General features: G+C 36.0%; 2 protein-coding genes and 1 long non-coding RNA gene across 6 annotated transcripts in view; all 3 read left to right on the top strand.

Moving 5' to 3' along the window:
- LOC125676214 (uncharacterized) overlaps nucleotides 1-20573 on the top strand; it is a 499894-nt gene that overhangs the window by 86748 nt on the left and 392573 nt on the right. The window lies entirely within an intron of this gene.
- The window catches only part of LOC130052891 (uncharacterized), a 56804-nt gene that overhangs the window by 28410 nt on the left and 7821 nt on the right, over nucleotides 1-20573 (top strand). The gene's annotated exons all lie outside the window — the stretch shown is intronic.
- LOC130052894 (uncharacterized) lies at nucleotides 8271-14377 on the top strand. The gene is made up of 3 exons (XR_008801263.1): nucleotides 8271-12919; nucleotides 13219-13399; nucleotides 13692-14377. It is a non-coding gene; the product is annotated as an uncharacterized LOC130052894 (long non-coding RNA).

The following is a 20573-nucleotide window of genomic DNA, read 5'->3' as shown; positions in this document are numbered from 1 at the left end:
GTAATTATTCTCAGTTGTACTGGTAAACTTAAATACGCAGCTGAACAGCTGGATGGCTCTGCACGGAAAGCTTTTTATGCAAGTAAACATTTCTTACCCTTCTTATCATAAACTATCTGTGAAAACTATTTTAAAATTTTATTCTGCTCTTATTGAACATTTCATTTCACATGGTTCTGAAATTTGGATTTTAGATTTTAATATGATCATTAACAATTGTGACCTAATACCCTTTGAAAAAATACAGCACTTAATATTTAAAGACATTTTGGGTGTACAGAAAAGCTTCAAATTTAGCCATCAAATATGAACCAGGAACATTTCCCATCTCCTTTCAAGCTCTCCTCTCTATGCTTAGATTTTACAAAATACTAAAAAGCTATGATGATGAAAACGATATTAAAAATCCAATACTTATGGCTGCTAAACTGGAGGATGATAACCTTTATACCACTGGTTTACAGGAAAATTGGCAGGGACAAATACTAAAGTTAAGAAATAAGCTAAATCTTTCATCATCAGATATTGATAAAAGCACATTCTACAATTACCTGAAAAATTATAATATTGTCAATATTAACATGCTGCTGCAAAATACTGAATTCTCTAAACGTGGAAAATTGCTATTTTACAGTAAAATTAGAAAGAACTATGAATTACAAGACTATTTGAAATTCTCAATTGCGAAAGTAGTACACTCTAAATTTCCCTTTCAACATCTACAATTAAGATGATGATATATCAAAGGAAAACCATTGCAAAGTACTATGCAACCCTGTTTGTATGCCAACATGTTTGGTGAATGAATACATTAATTGAACTGAATTGAACTAAAACTAGAAAGAAAAACCCCACTTTCACACAGACTCACACAATACACTAAATACACCTTCCGGAACTCTTCTTTTATCGAAATACAAGGTCACCTCTTTCATTTGTAATGTTTGGTCCTGAACTCTTCAATATACTCGATATAACAATGCCCCAGTTTGACAATGTTCACAAGCCAATGGTTTAAAAATCGTAAACTCTTGGCTAGCGAAGATGCTGTTTGACCTTCGTCGCAAGTCACGCCTATTGTCTGCGTTTACACTACGTCAAGTGCCGTGGCTGTGTGATCAAAATTATCCTCGACTTCATGAATATTTATATTCATTAATCAGCCAATCGGCGAGTTTCCATTTTTTATGGAAAGAAAATATTCTCAAGTCATGGCGTGCTCGTAGCGGAATAATCCGAGGATTGCCGATTGAGAAGAAACTACACGTTTTAGCTGTAACAGTTGTAACTAATGGACGCTCTTTGTTGACTTCACCGGTGTAATAAATTTGCCATATCATATGCGTAAACACGCCGCTTTCCTTAAATAATTGTCCGATCGACTCTACTCTTTCAGATTTCAAAACATCCACTTTACCCCGAATTTCCTTATCATGTTTCAGAATAGATTAATTTTATGAACACATAATTGACAAGCGTAACCACTACTGTTAATGCGAATTTCATTTCATAAATACATGTACTTGATATAAACTTGACTTGCTTCTGTAAATAGGGATATGTGGCCTGTTTTGTTCGTTATTACTAGTCTATACTGCAGGCTTTTAGGGCACCTGAGTAAACTCAGGTGACCTATTGCAATTGGTTGTCGTTCGTCGTCGTCAGTCGTCCGTCGTGTGTTAACCATTGAACATTTTTAACTTATTCTCGATAACTACCAGTCCCATTTCTTTTCATATTGACATGTAGCATCTTTGGGACAAGGGGGACATCTATTGCAAATTTCAGGACTCCTGCACCCCTGGAGCCTTAGGGGCGGGACAAAAACTGCCCAAAATTGACCAATTTTCAACAATTCACTTCTATACAACCGCACACGTGTAAGAAAAACTAAATGCGTCGTGATGTAGAGCAGGATTGATTGATTGATTGTATATATAGTGTTTAATGTATAAACACTTAAATAACATCTTCTTTAGTGTCATTGATACTAAATGGAAAGTAAATGGATATTTAGAAAAACAGGTAGTCCTTTACCAAAATTGTAAATTTGATGATCCTAAGGTTTTGGTATCAGGGTGTGGCCAAAATGGTCAGTTATTAAATGTGTGAACAATATACATTTTTAATTTCTTCTTGATAATAATCATTCCAATTTTTTTCCAATTTGATATGAAGCATATGTGGGACAAGGGGGAGGCTTAAATTGTAATAGGGCCCTTGGGGGCAGGGCAAAGACTTCCCAAAATTGACCAATTTTCATAAATCTTTACAACCACACATGTGTAAGAAAAACGAAATGCTTAGTGATATACATGTAGCCTCCACAAAAATGTAAATTTCATGATCCTCGTTGTAGGAGTTTTGACCTCAGGGCGGAGCCAATCTCACTATATAGTGTTCATGTGTATAATACTTAGATAACATCTTCTTTAGTGTTGTTGATACTAAATTGAAAGTAAATGGATATATATAGAAAGAGCAGGTAGTCCTTTACCAAGATTGTACATTTGAAGATCCCCGGGTTAGGGATTCTGACCCCAGGGTGGGACCAACCTTAGTATACAGTATTTATCTGTAAGTTTGCTGATACTGTATGAAATCTAAATGCATACTTAAGAATAGCAGAAAAAGGATGTACAAAAATTGTAATTCTACACATCTTGTTTTATACTCTTGCTGAACATTAGAATTTACCTTATACATTCAGAACAGGACAATTTTTTTTTCTAGATTTCATAGCCCTTTGGAGTAGTGATACTTTTTCACTAGTACTCAGGTGACTGATAATACCTGTGGGCCTCTTGTTTGTTGTGGGCACAGACATTAAAGTATCGGAAATTTGTTATTGTACTTGTGAAATTATTGCATCACTTTATAAACATTCATGAAAATCGAGGGTTTGCTGATCATGTCGGCACGGTTTGAGGTCGGGTAGGTACTTCTGGGCTTAGAACCGTGGTTAACGATGTTGCAGCTTGACATGTTACATGTATGACTGTGCAGGCCACGTTTTTTCCCGTGCTAGATGGCGCGATGTCGCTTGTCAAACAATCTTGTGATTTTCTACCGTCTTCTTTATAGAAGGCATCGCTATGCGAAAACACACGGGTAAACGCGTTATCGGCTATTCGGTTGTTATCGGACATTCGCTTCAATGGCGTATGTTTGGGAAACACAGGGTAACTTCATACGTTTTTTTATTGATAAAGACACATTCTATGCCGCGGTAATAGTAATACTAAATAGGTATATGATCATCCTTTTAGCAGCTAAAAGCGCACATCAATCAATTCCCATTTAAAAGATTAGCAGCACTGAGAATAGAAAATCCACTATGCATTTTGTAAAAATCTATCAAAAATGTAATACTAGAGCTGTAAAGAATTGTATTTATTCAAGAGGGGGTATTGATTAGCATTTTTAGACTTAAATAATCCTATACAGCATTAACTAGACACCAAATTGGTGTTTTAGTAATAAAAAATTCGTGAAACTGGTGTTGTTAAGTGTTCGGAACAAAGTAATGGAGACTTAAAACTATAGTAGTTGCGTTGTGTCATTCTTATCTGCTGGGTACTGAGTTGGTGGATCTAATAGAAATTAAAAGTTTTTTCTGGTGACAAATCGATTGATAATATATTGTTTAATGCCCCTCTCGGGAATGTTTCCCTTATATGGAGACGTCACCATTGCAGATGAAGGGCTGCAAAATTTAGGCCTATCATAGGCACTTACGGTATTTGAGCAAGGAGGGATCTTTATCGTGCCACACCTGCTGTGACACGGGACCTCGGCTTAAGCGGTCTCATCCGAAGGACCGCCCCATTTAGTCCCATCTTACGACAAGCAGGGGATAATCAGGACCTACTCTGACCCGAATCCCCACGGGCATTTTGTATATGTATGATTAACTGTCAGACAAAATAGTAGCGTAGTACATGCAATGTATGAAACATTTTATACTAGAGAGCTTGGACTGGTGTCAAGTTATGAAATGATGGAGCTTTTAAAAAAAACCTTTTCCCCTAACAGTATGATTTTTTTTAAAAACTTTTAAAACAATCTAAGTCCTCATTGAATCCGAATTCATATTTTTCTTTCAGATTCCATGGATGATTTCACGTGCTACTACTATAGCTTCTCGACATGTCATTTCGAATAATAGTATAACATAGTACTGATAACTATCCCAGTGATGTTATTAAATGCAGACAATAAGTCATTAAACTTATCAGAGACACCCAAGCGAAAATACATGTATATGTTACAAGAACCTACTAAGAACTAAACCTTGATGTACCACCTACCAAATAACAATCCACATGTAAATGAAATGTAACAATACTAATTTCTACATACAATTTATAGTGTCTGACACATGTACCAGAACGCACGAACTCAAAACTCAAAACTCAATCGAGATGGATGGACAGGGATAAACATACATTCCCTTTGTCCACCGTGATCAAACCCTAACTTGATAGCACAGTCATTCTCTATCAAATGAGGAAATGTTTTCCGACCATGCATTACATACAATTTAGTGCCAATGCGATTTACTCCGATAAGTATGCAGAAAAGGTTTTTTGCCACGCACTTGGCACATTTATTCACTGGTCATTTGCTATGATCCTATAAGGCTGGTTCTTGTCCGGTTGTTTGATATTTGTCTCTTTAGACACGTTTTTCACTTTCATTGCATCCTTGAAATTTCACACCACATATACCTGTACGTACATGAATTCAAATATTCACACTAATTGAATAACATTGCAATTGAAGCCTGATTATGTTTGTCGCCATAAGCAGAGCAGTCTCGTAACCAGAGAGAAAACGAAGTGTACCAATGAAATCACCTATTTTTGTGTGCATAGAAACAGGGTTTCTTGTCAATTCCGAAACCCAAAAGAGTTTACAAAATTATTTTCTAAAGTGTTTTAGTGTACCAACGCATCGTGTGTACGTGGACTGATTTAACATTCGTTTTATGATTTCCCCCTCTTTGTTTTCGACAGAATGGTATAAACATGTATGGTAAATGTCACTGATGAAAGGTGAAGATAACGAACAGTGATCAATCTCATAACTCCTATAAGCAATAAGAATTAGAGAGTTGAGCAAACATTGACCCCTTAATACACCATGGATGAGAACAGGTGTCTATGACGAGTAAACATCCTCTGTCACACCCGCCGTGAGCCCTATATCTTGATAAGGTAAGCGGAGGTATCCGTAGTCAAAACCAGCGTGCCAAGAAAGAAGAATATCCTAATCCGTCTACTTCATGTCCATACACTGTATGATGTACAGTGATCCCCCGCTATAACGCCAACATTTGTACCTCGGCAATTTCGGCATTATAACGGGGGTGGCATTATATCGGGGGAAGGGGGTATGTGTACAGTTGTCATAAGAAATCAAACACATTTATCTACTACATCATGCTTTGAATGCCTGGATAATCCCGGCTTCCTGTGGTCGTAAATGCCTGATAATGGTAGGAGTATTTAATGATTTCTAGTTTTTGTTTGATGTCCAAGACGCTTACACTTAGGTGTGTCCGCCATACTTAGATTTCAAAACCAATACTGCATATCTGAACTCAGTTGATTATAATTTACGTAACTTATTATCTGCTGCAAACTTTGATATCTTGATAACTAATGGCAGATAATTGCGTAAGCCAACTCACTGAAATTTTCCTGCCGTTGATTGGCGATAATTCGCGAGGGTGATTATAACGGAAATTGACCCAATCGTACCTGTAAATAGGTTGGCGGATGGCGGCATGCGGGGGATGGCGCTATAACGGGGTTTAACATAGCAAGGAAAACAGGACTTTGAACTTTTTTGGCGATATGCGGGGGTGGCATTATAACGGGGGCAATATAACGGGGGATCACTGTACATTAAAATGATATTCAGCATGATGTTAATGATTGGAAATTGATTGAATGGACATTATGATGCTGATTAAATCATAAACCGGGGTTATATAATGCAGTTACTTTTAGACACAAATACCTTAATGGCAAAGTCTCCCTCTCTCTCTCTCTCTCTCTCTCTCTCTCTCTCTCTCTCTCTCTCTCTTTCTTTCTTTCTTTCTCAAATAATTTGTACGCAGTTTCGTACTTGCGTATAGGTAGCTACGCGTTTGCAGAGTATTATATGTCTTTCTTATAAGATAAGAATATGCAAGACTCCACGTATTTTTGTATCTGATTGCTATTTTTGATCTAACTTTAATATAATGTACATAGAAAATAAGCAAAGCCCGATGATAAGATCATACAACTTGTTTATAAAAGCAGAAAGGGGCAATCAATTTCACGTTTTATTAGAAGAGAATTCTTTCCACCTTGTGTTATTTCATATACAACTCATTAAATGGTTAATGCTGAGTATTCGTGTGATTCTTACTTTCCTCTACAGTAACATCAACCTAATTACTGATAACCAGAGTTACTGATAACATTCAAAGTAATCAACCGAATTTCCGGTAACGAATTAAAATCAAAATTATTGCTTGTAGATTGACAAAACTTGTCTCAACGATTGATTGATTGTATCTTGCTTAACGTCTCACTCGAGAATTTTTCACTCATATGGAGACGTCACCAAGACCGATGAATGGCTTCAAAATTAGGCCTATGCTCGGCGCTTACGGCCATTGAGCAGTGAGGGTTCTTTAGCGTGCCACACCTACTTTGACACGGGTCATCCGTTTTTAAGGTCATCTCCGAGGACCCATGACATTCACATCTGTTGCCGAGCGTTTGGCGATGGAACTGTCACTACCTGTTTTAACGACTTAGGTGTGTCGCGGCCGGGATTCGAACCCCGGGCCTTCCGCATACGGGGTGAACGGTCCGTGGTTCGAATCCCGGCCGCGACATTGGCCATATGTTATATTGTTGACAGTAAGTAATGGTTGATAAATTGCAGAAAATGTCGGGTTGCATTTACTTACAATAAAAATTGTGACCAAAATGTGTAACAAAATTGGTAAATTTTACTTTTGTAAACGTTCTATTCTTCTACATCAACACCATAGAATACATCCGCGCATTTTTCTTGAATTTTAATACTTACGGTCCAACGCAAACTAGTTGCCGTGCCCTAAAAGAACTCCAATCACAATTATTTTAAGAAAATAAACTTACCAGTCCAAAACCACTTTCAACCGAATGTCCGAATTCTACCGAATAGCCGATAACGCGTTTACCCGTGTGGAAAGGTTGTTATTGCTTTTCTTGACATTTAAAATGTTACATATCACAGTCATTGATACAATTTAAAAGATATACGCCTTTGCTGAAAACATAAATAAAAGACGTCATGCTTTGTTAGAACACTTCTGCGGTGACAGACATCTGTCTCGCAGAAACGCATGCAACTTCTCAAATCTTATTGAACATGTAATGGGCCGGCTCGTGCCGTCCCATAATAAACACATAATGCTATATGCCACCCCCTATTTTATTTACAGAATACCGTTAACTTGTATGGATATCCAGCATCAAAATTGTAGCATATGTATTTTTAATCATGATACATATGTATATATAACTGCAATTTGTTTTTCTACCTACAATGCATTATTTGGCTAGTTGTATTCGGCGCCGGACGCGCCCGCGCGGCAATCGTGACCATTGTTTTCCGGTAGAATTTGCCATGGTAATAAACACTCACATGAGCTTAATTTTCTCTACTTTTTAGCTTTATCGCTTGTTTTTTTTTTTGTTTTTTGGTTTACGGAAATAGCTTACGCAAATATCGACCCCAATCAAAGTTGTTTTTTTCAAAGACAACAAACTAATGATACTTAGTGTCTTTTAGCTATCAATATATATTTTGCCCTAAAGTGTTTATATCTATATGAGAATTCACAATTTTAGGAGCTAGGATACAACCCACAGAATTTCCCATTTTGATGACAAATTATTTACTAAATGAATGAATTATCAATAAATAAGTGTCCCTTCCCAGTGTCTAAATATTAATCAGCCGTCAGACTTTATCAAGTGTTATGTACATATTTCTTTTCTTTTTTCAATATTTTTTTTTGCCTGGGCTCATATGATGTGAAAGCCCCCCCCCCCCCCCCCCACCCCCCCAACCCAACCCTAACCCGTTTATCAACACTCCAAATGCCATGCGAAACTGCACATATAAGACCCCCTTATCTTTTTCTGATCCAGGATCAACACATTTATTTTCTTTCTGTACTTATGTTTTGTAAGTATACATTAAAGATTATCGAAATCTCTTCTACGTTCAATTAAAATTCTCGTTGTCATTGATGATATTTCTTCTTGATTTATTAAATTTTTAGATAATATTTGATGTATATTTACAATCCATAAGTTAGAAAGGTGTGTAGAAGGTTCGGGGGTGGGGTGGGGGGGGGGGTTGCATGATCCATCATACTTCAAGTCCCTGTCTATATATTAAAACTACCCCTATTATGACCTCACCACGTGCGACTTCTGGTAAAATATCGAACCGAAATAACGTATGATAAAAAAATAAGCGATACATTTCTATAAAAATAATTGTAACGCGCGGACGCATTATTTTTGGTCTAATTGATTTTCTCGGAATAGCAGCCTTTTGACGTAAAATTTCCAATTGATAAAGTACCGAAACCTGTACCAAAAATGTCAACGATGCCCTGGGCTCTACATGTATGTATGGCTATGGCATTTTTAAAATTGTTCAGTATACATCAGTGGCGGAATTAGGGGAGGGGAGCGCAGCCCTGAAATTTCAAATCAAAGTCAAATCGTGGTGTGTTGTTTAAAAAAAATGTACTAAACGATACCAGAAGCAATATTTTTTTTTCCACTCCCGGAGAAATAAATCACAAAATCTCTTGATTTCTTGAATTACTTTATTGGGAGAACTTATTTTTTTCCAAAAACCCTTAATGTTTGCGTCATTTTATTAATTTCACATTATAAAAAAATGATAGAAAATGTTACAAATGACTAAATAGGGACACGTTTCAAGCTCTATAAAATCTGTTGAATCCAGGAGCTTTCGGGGGCTTCACTCTGGAGCCACTGGAGCCTTTAAGGCTGCGCCCAGACCCCTTGCTTCATAAAGTGACAACCCCTGTAACAGCAATTCCTGGATCCTCCCTAGTACATGTATATTTATCTATTTATATTTATATCTCTATCTTTCTGTCAGTCTACATACAAGTATCAGTAGGTAGATTTAAACTGATAAGTAATGTCTTGAGTTCCAGCCCCGCTCGTGCTATGACTTCGTCAAACCTAAAAGGTAAACATAGTAATAGTGCTCCATCATAAACCGCTCAGCATTTAGAAGCGAGAGTAAGACCTTTAAGGAGGTATGCTACACCAGAGAAATTTGATGTAGATGAAAAGTGGAAAATATATACAACAATATTTTGAAGTTGAAATTTTTCAAATTTACTTAATTTTGTCAAAAAATACAGTTTTAGTAGAAGGTAATCTGAAAAAATAAAATAAAACCTCTGCTGGACTTGAACCTGTGACCTACAGTTTAGTAGTCGGTATGCTAACCTACTGAGCTAATCGGCTAGGTATCTTAATTGAAAAGCAAAAGTCAAATATTGCTGATATTGATTTTTTCCTTCATGTTTTAACCCTTTCTCTACTGTATCGGTCAATATGACCGATAGCGCGTAAAAACAGGGCTACGCAAAAGGAGTGTCTATAAATTTTTGAAACTACGGACGTAATATATATGTTTTATATATCATATTTTTGGAAATTTTCTATATTTTTTAACTATGCAAAAATCAATTGAATAAATAAAGCCATTAAATTAAAAAAAGCATTTAAAATGAAGGATGACTTCGTCTAAATATGACGCAACGCTTTGTCGCAAGGCCATTTCCCCCCTCGCTATGATTTTTTTTTATTTTCCCTATGACTGCAATATTTTTTATATATTTGAGAAGCATATATTCCCTGCTTTCAGTACATATAAAAATTATTTTTAATGGCTGGCAAAGTTATAAGAAAATAGCAATTTTTTGCACATATACGTTGTTTTACGATTTTATTTCGCAATGTTTAAACAGATCGGCGTTTTATCTATATTTATATATGGAAATAGGGAAAAGTAAATACATCCTGTAGAAGTAGAGGAAATGTTCTTTTTGATGGACCCTTATTCATATTATAATTCTCGGTAGTTTTTATATTACGATAAAATGAAATTGGGACATGCTGCGCGGTTTTCTTAAAAATTAGCGACAAATCGACGTCGCTAAAAGCAATCGACGCGCGTCGCACAATAAAGTGGTGAAAACTATTTGTATTGTCCTCTTTTAGTAAATTCAGTACCTGTTGATACACTAAAACAACATACATACATGTATGAAATAATCAGCCAGGTATCTCTGCTTTTTTTTTTTAAAGCATAAAACCAATATTGGTTTATAACAGTTACACAACCTACATGTAACTTCATAAAACACCTATTGAGAATATTACATCGGCAGATTGAATTTAAAAAAAGATAAATAAAGTACTTCGAATTCAGATATAAACGTTATATTTGTTCGGAATAGTAATAATTTTTTTCTCTGCCAAAGAAAGAAAACAAAAAAGAAGTTCGCCTATATATAGCCTGTATACTTTTATTTTTCCGTGATCCGGATCGCGGGCCTCGCGGGCTTTTCTGAAAGTGTGCACGGAGAACACACGTGTTTCCGTTTCAACGAAAACAACACAGCTTCACCGTGACTGCCACAACCAACGCTTGTATTTTACATCTTTAAAACGACCTGATGTCAGAAGAAGATGCCCTGGATCGCCTGTTGCAGGATGACCCAAACGATCATGCATTCAGTATAAATACGTACATGTAAGTTGATGTAGCCACATAGGCCGACTAAAAAGAAAACAAAAATGTGGTTTTGTCATGTTATGAAAAATTCACGATTAATTAACCACAATTTGATGCCATGGTTTGTCGTTTCATGAAAGCAAATATTTATATTTTATGATATCTAAAACAAGTGAATAACACCCTGTCCGGGTCCGGCAGTTTGATTAACACCCCTCCCCCCCTTTTCCCCAGAATTATCTCCTTACGTGACGCGCGAGTGTAAGAAGGGGGTGTATTTAGTGTATAATGGGATGGGGTGGTTTTAATCAGACTGGGCATTCACGACCGCTGGTGAGAAGGCTATTTTCCAAGTTTTTTCCATGTTTATAAAAGAAATTATCTTTCTATGAAAAGAAAACACAATCTGTTAGGAAAACACACTTATGATAGAATTTATTATCATAATTTGAATTATTTTCTTTATTCTGTAACAGAAATAAAAACAAAATGTGTGTTTGGGCCAAAATGGGGGTGGGTTAACATCAATCAAAGTCTGATTATGACAGGCTAATGAAAAATCATATTGATTTCTCTTTTATCCAAATGCATGTATTTTATATACACTTAGTAGCTTATGACCATAAATTAAATGTGATCCATACATGCTGGTACTTGTATGCTATGAGCTGATGGACATGTCTTCCCTTCTTGCCCACAGGGGCTCGGTTATCAGATATTGAAGTTTTGTATTATTTGTTCCTGAATAATAAATTGAAGTTTTGCATGATTTGTGTCCGAATAATAAATTATATAAATGCAAGGTGAAGATAACGAACAGTGATCAATCTCATAACTCCTACAAGCAATACAAAATAGATAGTTGGGCAAACACGGACCCCTGGACACACCAGAGGTGGGATCAGGTGCCTAGGAGGAGTAAGCATCCCCTGTTGACCGGTCACACCCGCCGTGAGCCCCATATCATGATCAGGTAAACGGAGTTATCCGCAGTCAAATCAGTGCGCCAAGTACTTTAATGTACACATGATACACCTTTTTGAAAACCTCTAAAAAAGCGGATTTTGGTGGTGGATTTTATTTATATAATTTATTATTCGGACACAAATCATGCAAAACTTCAATTTATTATTCGGGAACAAATAATACAGAACTTCAATATCTGACAACCGAGCCCCTGTGTTCTTGCCGGTCTCCTCCGTGGCCGAGTGGTTAGAGCATTGCGCTCAAAATCACACGGCCTCTCATCTCTGTCGGCGCGAGTTCGAATCCCATTCGCGCCGGTAAGTGAGAAAGTTTTCCCAGTTTACTTTCGAAAGATCGGTGGTCTCTCCCCAGGTATCTGGGTTCTCTCTTCCACCAATAAAAAAAAACTGGGTGCCACCAGATAACTGAAAAATTGTTGAGTTTGGCAGAAAACATCAATCAATCAATCCCCTTCTTGCCTAGATTTTCTCTAATTTCGACTAAATCCACAGCCCATCAGAGTACCATACAAGGGGATTTAGACACTGGGTACCATTAAGAAGCAATTCAATTCAACTTTTATATCTGGGGTCATTCACTTTCCCTCAGAGTTTCAGTATTTTCGCTGGACCCTGTAGGTTTTAACCTGAATTTCTTCAGTATTTGCCCTCGTGTATAATATATACTAGGCATAATGCAGATACCTACATAATACATTTTTTTTTCATTACCCACTCTGCTACTCTCGCAATGTATAATAAAATATTCGATTCATTTCTAACACATGTATGCAATCCCTTACCATATCTTTAAATAAATTTGAGTAAATAAATTTAAGTGCGAAACTGTTCCATGCTACCGTGAAACTTAGATTTTGCTTTTTAAACATAAACCAACAATTCTTAATTGTGATTTCTTTTCTTCTTTAAAAAGGGTATTGACATCGCAATATTTAGTGGGAAGTTCCCAGGTATCATCCGCTAGCGACAGTCTACTGACAAATCCAGACATGCATTGGAAGGATGCTGATGTGGAGGACACAGGAACACCTGATCCCAGAACTGTGGCATTTCATTCGGGGTGACAACCTGCCTTTCAGTTGGTATGACTCTTTGAGGTTGAATATAGGGTTAAATCAGTGTAAATTTGATTAACATTCAAATAAATCCAGATAATACATTCACAATTGGAATCATGGCATTATGGTACACTGATATGTGTGTACCATTTTACTGTTCCTTTTTTGGTGGGGTTTTTTTTTTTTTTTTTTTTGCTGCATAACTAGGGATCGTATACATACAAAATGAGACAAAACAATTTCTAATTAGTTTCTAATTATAAGGTATGACACGTTTTAAGGTATGGTGGCCAATACTGATTTTATTTGCAATTTTCTTTCAGATATGGGACCCTATTATTCGGAGAACTGCAGATTTTATGAAGCTGTCTTTGACAGAAGATTTGGTTTTCTCCATCTGTGTTGCCACCAACCATTATGCTGAGATGGTCATATCTAGGGGGAAGGGTTGCCATATACTTCCCAAGGAAGTTTTCAGCCTCTCACTGAAGAGGAACTGTACAGGTATTACTAGTTTTAAAAACCGATATTGTGGCAGTGATTTCCAGTTTCAAAAGAATAATAAAATGCATAGTAAAAAGATTACCTTTACCAAAATTAATCTGGCTGTGAATGTAACTCATTTATTAAATGTGTACTACAATTACCTCTGATAAAATTTCATAAGTAATTAAATGCATACTTTTCAGAGGGCCTTGATTATCGAAAACATTTACAGAGCCAATTTGAGTATTCAAAAGCTTTGACAATACATTAGTATTTAGGATTAAGTATTAAGAAATACTTTTTTTTCCAGATTTTTGTGCATTATCTTATACACGCCTGCTGTGAAGTTCCAGTCGATAGACAGATATTGGTCAACGCATGCCCCTGTCGGAACAACTCGTTATCAAGAATTATGTCTAGAAATAGGTTTCAAGAGGTTGAATATAAGAACATTTTTGTTAAATATGATGCAAGTACATTTAAATCTAGTGATTGAAAGTAAGTACTTGAACATTCGCTTATGTTGAACTTGGAGAGGAAAAATGGTTAGTACTTTTTGATAACATTTGATAAGGTGTTGTTGCTTAGCAACCAAATATAACTGAATAAAAAATAGATTATTTTAGATTAACAATAATTGAAAGATCTTTGTTTTAATGTTGCAATACTTATTCTATTTAATGGAACATAATGGCAAAACGTCATATTATTAGAAAATGATGGACAAGTATATAAAGTACGAAGTTTCCATTTGATGATCTTTGACCTTAATTCTCTTCATTACATTTTTTGTTAAAAACCTTTTAAAATGATTAAGATCTATTTAAAGATTATATTTTTAAAATAATGTGACATTTACTAATCATCATGGATTGTAATTACGTTTAAATTGTGTCGAATGGATGCAGAAAGGCAAATTATGGTCAAAATTGTACTATGAGTGTTGTTACTTAGCAACCAAAAATATTTGTTTGTCAATAAAATTGATTAGTTTGATTTTGTTCTTTTTATAGTATATTAAAAGGCACATTAGCTCATACATTTAGAATTTCCTATTTTTGACTCTAATCTAGTGAGAGGGGTCGTAATATATATATTTCAGAGAAAAAAGATTGCAAAAATGTGCACTTATATGACCTTTGACCTCGTAGACCTATATGAGGTCATGGGATACATTGACAAATTTTATAAGAAATTGTTCCCTGTCCAATTCCTAACAAAATTACATGTCATATGCCTACCCCAAATCGTGATCCATGCAGATTTAAATCGATTTTAAAATACTGTCATTTAGTCTCTAAAAACCTCTAAAATGTGCCGGTAGAGAAAGGGTTAATGGAAGTCAGCCATTATGACGATGTAGAGTACGTCCTTAATATTAAAACGGAGGTCTCCTGTCACTTGAAACTGGCGTACGTTGGCACGTTAAAGTACCTCCACTGCTACGGCCCTGAGCGCTAAGCATAGGTCTAAATTTGTGACACTTCGCCTACAGCTTGTGGCGTCTCAATATGAGTAAATAAGTTCCCGATGGGATGTGAATTAACAACCACTAAAATGATTACTTTTCTGTACATGTATTAGACTGTGATTGTTGTCTCCCCTTCTTTGTGGGGGCGGGGTACATTACAATCTTGCTATCTTCACATCCCCACATCCCTATGTACATCATAAGATATCACCAGTGCAGGATTGACTCTAAACATTTTCCCTGGATGATGAAATGAATAAAAAGTGAAATGTTTAATTTTGAAAACAAATGTGGGATCAAACTTGATCATGTGAGTGTATCCATGTTAATGGTTTTGGTTTGCTCATTTCTGCTATTGGATTGTTTACTTTTAAACAGAAGATTATAAGAAAAATATATTTTCCCAGATTTCAACGATAATCTAAACCGTAAAATCTCAGTAAAATACCCACATAGGCGTTGAATGAATTTGATGTAATATGATCTTTTTTATTGGGAGTTGAACTATGTTCAATCTCCCTGGGTCATCACGCACTTTTCTGCGCAGTAATTTGTATTGATTTGTATAGTGGTCGTCAGCGGGGGTTCTGTGTCAGCTGATTTACTCCTAGGTAAATCAACATAAACTTTTATAAACATCCGCCATTAAATAATCCATGTAACTTTTCTGAATTAATCTAATTTTGATAATTGATATGTAAATAAATGCAATGATATTGTATTCAAATCAATTTGAATACAAGATTTCGATCAAATTGATACTGATAGACATAGAAAAATAAAAGATAAGGTTGAAAATTGTCGTTTGTAGCGCAGCGTCACCTATAAACATTGATAGGGAAACGAACGACAACTGCACACAAGCCCTATTGACACCGTGGCGCGAAATATCGAATATGGTGCGAAACCTCAGAAAATTTACAAGAAATAACTCTACAACATTGTGTATGTGTATATATTTGTTGTTTTTTTTTTAATGTGATATAAAAAATGCTTACATGTTACATGTAGATTGAATTAAAACACGTCATTCCCAGTCAACAACTTTCGATTGGGATCGGAATACGAAATAAAATTTCTTATATCCGGTGGCAAAGTGAAACTGCTTCATGCTTCAAGTTATTGAATTACGTAGGAATTGCACGTTACACATTAGAGAACTGTTCATTTTAATAAAGAAAGTCACAAAATAGATACAAAATGAGTGTACCTTATTCATTACTGTTAACGAGCTTTCGTCGACTATAATCTCGAAATGGCGTGTTTCGCTGCGCTTGATGACGGTAAGGTCCACATTTTCTACGTGAGTAGTGTGATATTTGTTTATGAATTTTTTGCGCATACATGGTATGTCTCGGCTAGGAATAATGGAAACTTTCTCACCTATGTATGTAAAGACATATTAATCTCTATTTTTAAAAATGTAGAACACTTTTATCAAATGACAATGTTTGAAAACGCTTAGAGCCCTGATGTCAGAATTTCCTTTTCCAAGACATCAATATGTCAAATTCATTATCCTTTTTGAATAGTATGTACCATACTTTGTACCAGTTATCCATTTTGAATCCCCTATTACAATGGGATTTTGCTGCACTCTGTAATGTTTGAGTGGATGTCATGAGTATGTGTCAAACAGAAATTTTAAGAGCATGGGATAAGGTGCTGCCATGTATTACTTCACTATCAAAGTTTAACCCAGTTGCCACAATGTTGAATTTATGCTGCAAAAAGGACTGGAAATTGCTCTGGTCAAAACACATTGTTTATTTGTCTACAGATGAAAGAGACATGAGGATTCTCCCTCACAAACTGAAGGAAAAAAAATAGTTATGGATCTTGTACATGTATAGTTTATTAATCACTATAGATTTCCAGCATCACAAGTCTGATTCCACTATATGCTTTCCATACTGTCAGGTTCATTCACCCCCTGTTTGAGCCACAGTATAATATCCCAAATACCTTGGCAACAAATAACATTATTTGACTAGTGTTTCATTTTTAGCGGAGTTGCGATGAAGTCGAACTCGGATTATGATCTGATGAAGTGCCTTTGGGCGGGCAGGCGGGCACGCATCAACATTTCATTTCCGCACCATAGCTCTTGAGCAAATTATAGGATCTCATTCAAACTTATATGGATTGTCACCCTCAGTAAGATGAGGAAGCCTATCGATTCTGGGGTCACTAGGTCAAAGGTCAAGGTCACTGGCTATAAATAGACTGAAATTTGGAGAAAATTTTGTTTTCCGCACCATAGCTCTTGAACGAATTATAGGATCTCAATCAAACTTAGATCGATTAAGTAAGACAAGAAGCCTATCGATTCCGGGGTCACAAGGTCAAAGTCACAGTGGCTATAAATAGACTGAAATTTGGAGAAAATTTTGTTTTCTTCACTATAATTTTTTAACAAATTATAGGATCTCAATTAAACTTAGATGGACTATCGCCCTTGATGAGACAAAGAAGCCTATTGATTTTGGTCAAGGTTAAAGGTCAAGGTCACACAGGATTTAAGTCGGCTGAAATTTATGTACGCAAAATTTTGCTCCCTGCTTGATAATTCCTGAAAACATTTCTGCCGGTTCCCTCTATGCCCATTCCTTGCGCAACTTGGCTTGTGCATTTCCGATGCCCGACAATTTTTATTTTTTTTGCATTTCATTTATTTTGAGTTATTATACAATTATTTACCATTCCATTGATCCTGTACAGGACTGTAGTATACTCAGGTGACAGTTTAGCATATTGGACTAGCTTTTCAAGTAATGAATCCTTAGAATTAGCTATAACTAGGATTAAACTTGAATGTATATATACAGGGGAAAAACTTCTTCATAACTGCAAGGCATTGATAACCATATTGATTTGAAAGTTTGGGCCATAATATGTGGTCACATTTTTCATGAGAATATAAAGGGGTGAAATCATAGAAAACAACAACACGACTTCAGTTACTCGAGGAGCGTTGTGGCCCACGAGGAGCGTTGTGGCCCATGGGCCTTCCATTATCCATGTTTGCTGTTGTAACGCTTTGAAAAACAACAACAGTTGATTTGTATCTAAAATCATGATAACATTCAGTCATTTATCCCCCTACCCTTCCAGTGCTATCTTTTCTAACTGAATTTCCACAATGTTCAACTCCCACGAGTACTTTAAGTACTTTGATTTGAAGAGTGTGGCCTACTTTGTTTTTTATTCATACAAAAGTACATAAAATGACCATGGAACTCTACCCCCCCCCCCCCCGCACTTTCCCCCGTGTTCGTAGGTTTCAATTCAAAACTATTACATTTGAAAAATTCCATAAAGAAGATTTCAAAAGATTATGTTGGTGAACAAATGACAAATTGTTTTCGCGATGACTTCTATCCCTTTAATTTCATTAATTTCTCATTTTTGTTTCCTGAATCTGATAATTTTAACATTGGATCCTCATAGTAAATAAAATGTCCAATGTTTATATCAGTTATATATACACTGTGACAGTGTTTGTAGTATTCATGAACTTCAGACTCTTTACAAGTTGTTGTTTGTGATGTACTCATTGTTTGATATGTATTTTTTCCCAATTAAAAGTATTGTTGAAACTCTCTTCCTCCCCGGGAATATTCCAGTTAAAGCCAACCTATGTTTACATGCACAGTACGCATGAAATCTGAAATGAAAACTATGAAATAGACAAGGATGTGCAGTACATACGTATACCTATCAATCATACACTTAATCTACAGTGAATCGGATTTATAAGTATCACACTATTTACTTCAAATTCATTTTATGAATAACATTTTCTTTCAGACCAGTTCTCCTTCCTGTCTGATGACGAGTTGGCCGTGTTATTTATTTGTCTGTATTTTAACTCCGGTACCCCCAACTTTACTGATACAGACGGGCGGGACATTCTTAATCATATACGAGCGAAGATGTGTGGTAAGAATCATGTAACAAGTGAGGAGGCAGAGCGGATTCTGGACGGACTGAAGTCACGTGGATTTCTTTGGGATCAGGACGGAGTAGACATCACTGAGGACGCCAAGGACGAGACCATGTACCGTGTTATAGGACGTGATATAGAACGTAATTATTTAGATCATCTTGATACACTGATCCCCGTGTATCATTTATTCAGTTATACTACAGCAGTGAGGTATCTGAGATCACAGAGATACACCAGGAAGTCTGGAGAGAAATGTGTCATTATTGACGCCTCGTTCTATGATTCCGTACTCATACGCCGTCTACAGATGAACATACTGACCCACGTCACCATGGAGGACACGAGTATCTGTGATAAAGTGTCACAGACATGTAAGTTGATATTCTCATCTTGTTGTTAATTCAAATGGAGAACAATCTCTTGATATTCTCTTAACGTTGATTAGTACATGTATATCGACATTCTTAAATCATGTTACATGCTATAATTTCTTCTAATTAACTCGATTCATTAACATAACTGAGGATTCACACTTTCATTTGAATATCGGCCAAATTAAACATTGAAGTTAGAGTTTCTTGACTGACGTTATATATCATATGTCTGTCTCAGTCCTGTTATTCAGTATCTCACATCGCTATATCTAATGTACATTGTATCCTCTGTCTCTACACATCACATGTAAGATGTCACTACTGGGAGATCACTCTTATTCTGTATATCTTAAAGTTAACACGTAATACTGCTTTCTAAACACTTACAAAAGTGAAAAAAATACCCAATAATGACGTATGAGGGATCATATGAGAAAGAGAACATTACAGGTGTTGGCAATGTTACAACACAGTGGTTCTCTACTTGCAGTTTTAAGTTACTATATATGTACAGGGGCGGATCATAAACTTTTAAACAAAATTACGTCTTCGCACCATTAGTAGCATACGGATGTACTTCATGGTATACCCCTATAACCGTATGATCTGGTATTCATGTGAGTCATTTTAAAACGCAAAGTTCAGTAACAACATATAGATGTGCATGTAACTTTAAAATATTCAACTAGGTGATTTAAAGGGGTGGGGGGTGGGGGGTAGTTATGCCATACATGTACGTATATACTAGCTGCTGCTACTCGCTACAAACAACTTTTCTTTTTTAAAAAGTGAAGACATCGGATTCGAATACTAGATGTAAGTTTGTATAAGTAAAATGAATGAATTTCACTGCGTGAAATTCAGAATTTTGACCATGAGTTCTCTGTTATGACCAATATAGTTGGAAGACTTAATTTATATTGAGTTATATAAAGAAGGGTGGGGTATAGCAATTTCTGAACATGATATAAAATATACAAGTTCGTGATATTCTAGAATTCCTTTGCACTTTCTTTTCACATTTGAAATTGGATACCCTATGTTTGACTTGAGCTTTTGTAAATGAAGCAGCAGTATGCCTGGTTATGCCTTGGGAATTCTCCTTTGTTATATATATGTATTCCTCAACACATTTTCGAACAATCTAATGAACTTCTAAATAATCTGACACAGAGTGAGGAGCGTGTAATTAATCGATATTTATTTATATATTATTCAGTGAGCATCCCTCTAGATAAAGTACGCATGACTGAGAGTGAACGAGGAGCGTTTTTAGAGGACTTACAGAAGACCGGAGAGTGTGTACAATCACAGGGCAGTGTACAACACGTCAAATGGCTCTGGAGACTATACCATGAAGCGAGACCTGACATCGTGAGATCCTGTATAGGTCCCCAC

Source organism: Ostrea edulis, chromosome 3 (genome assembly GCF_947568905.1).
Source record: "Ostrea edulis chromosome 3, xbOstEdul1.1, whole genome shotgun sequence".
In the NCBI taxonomy this organism is placed as follows: Eukaryota; Metazoa; Mollusca; class Bivalvia; order Ostreida; family Ostreidae; genus Ostrea; species Ostrea edulis.
The sequence above is the reverse complement of the archived record's forward strand: the minus strand, read 5'-3'. Positions and strand labels throughout refer to the sequence as shown.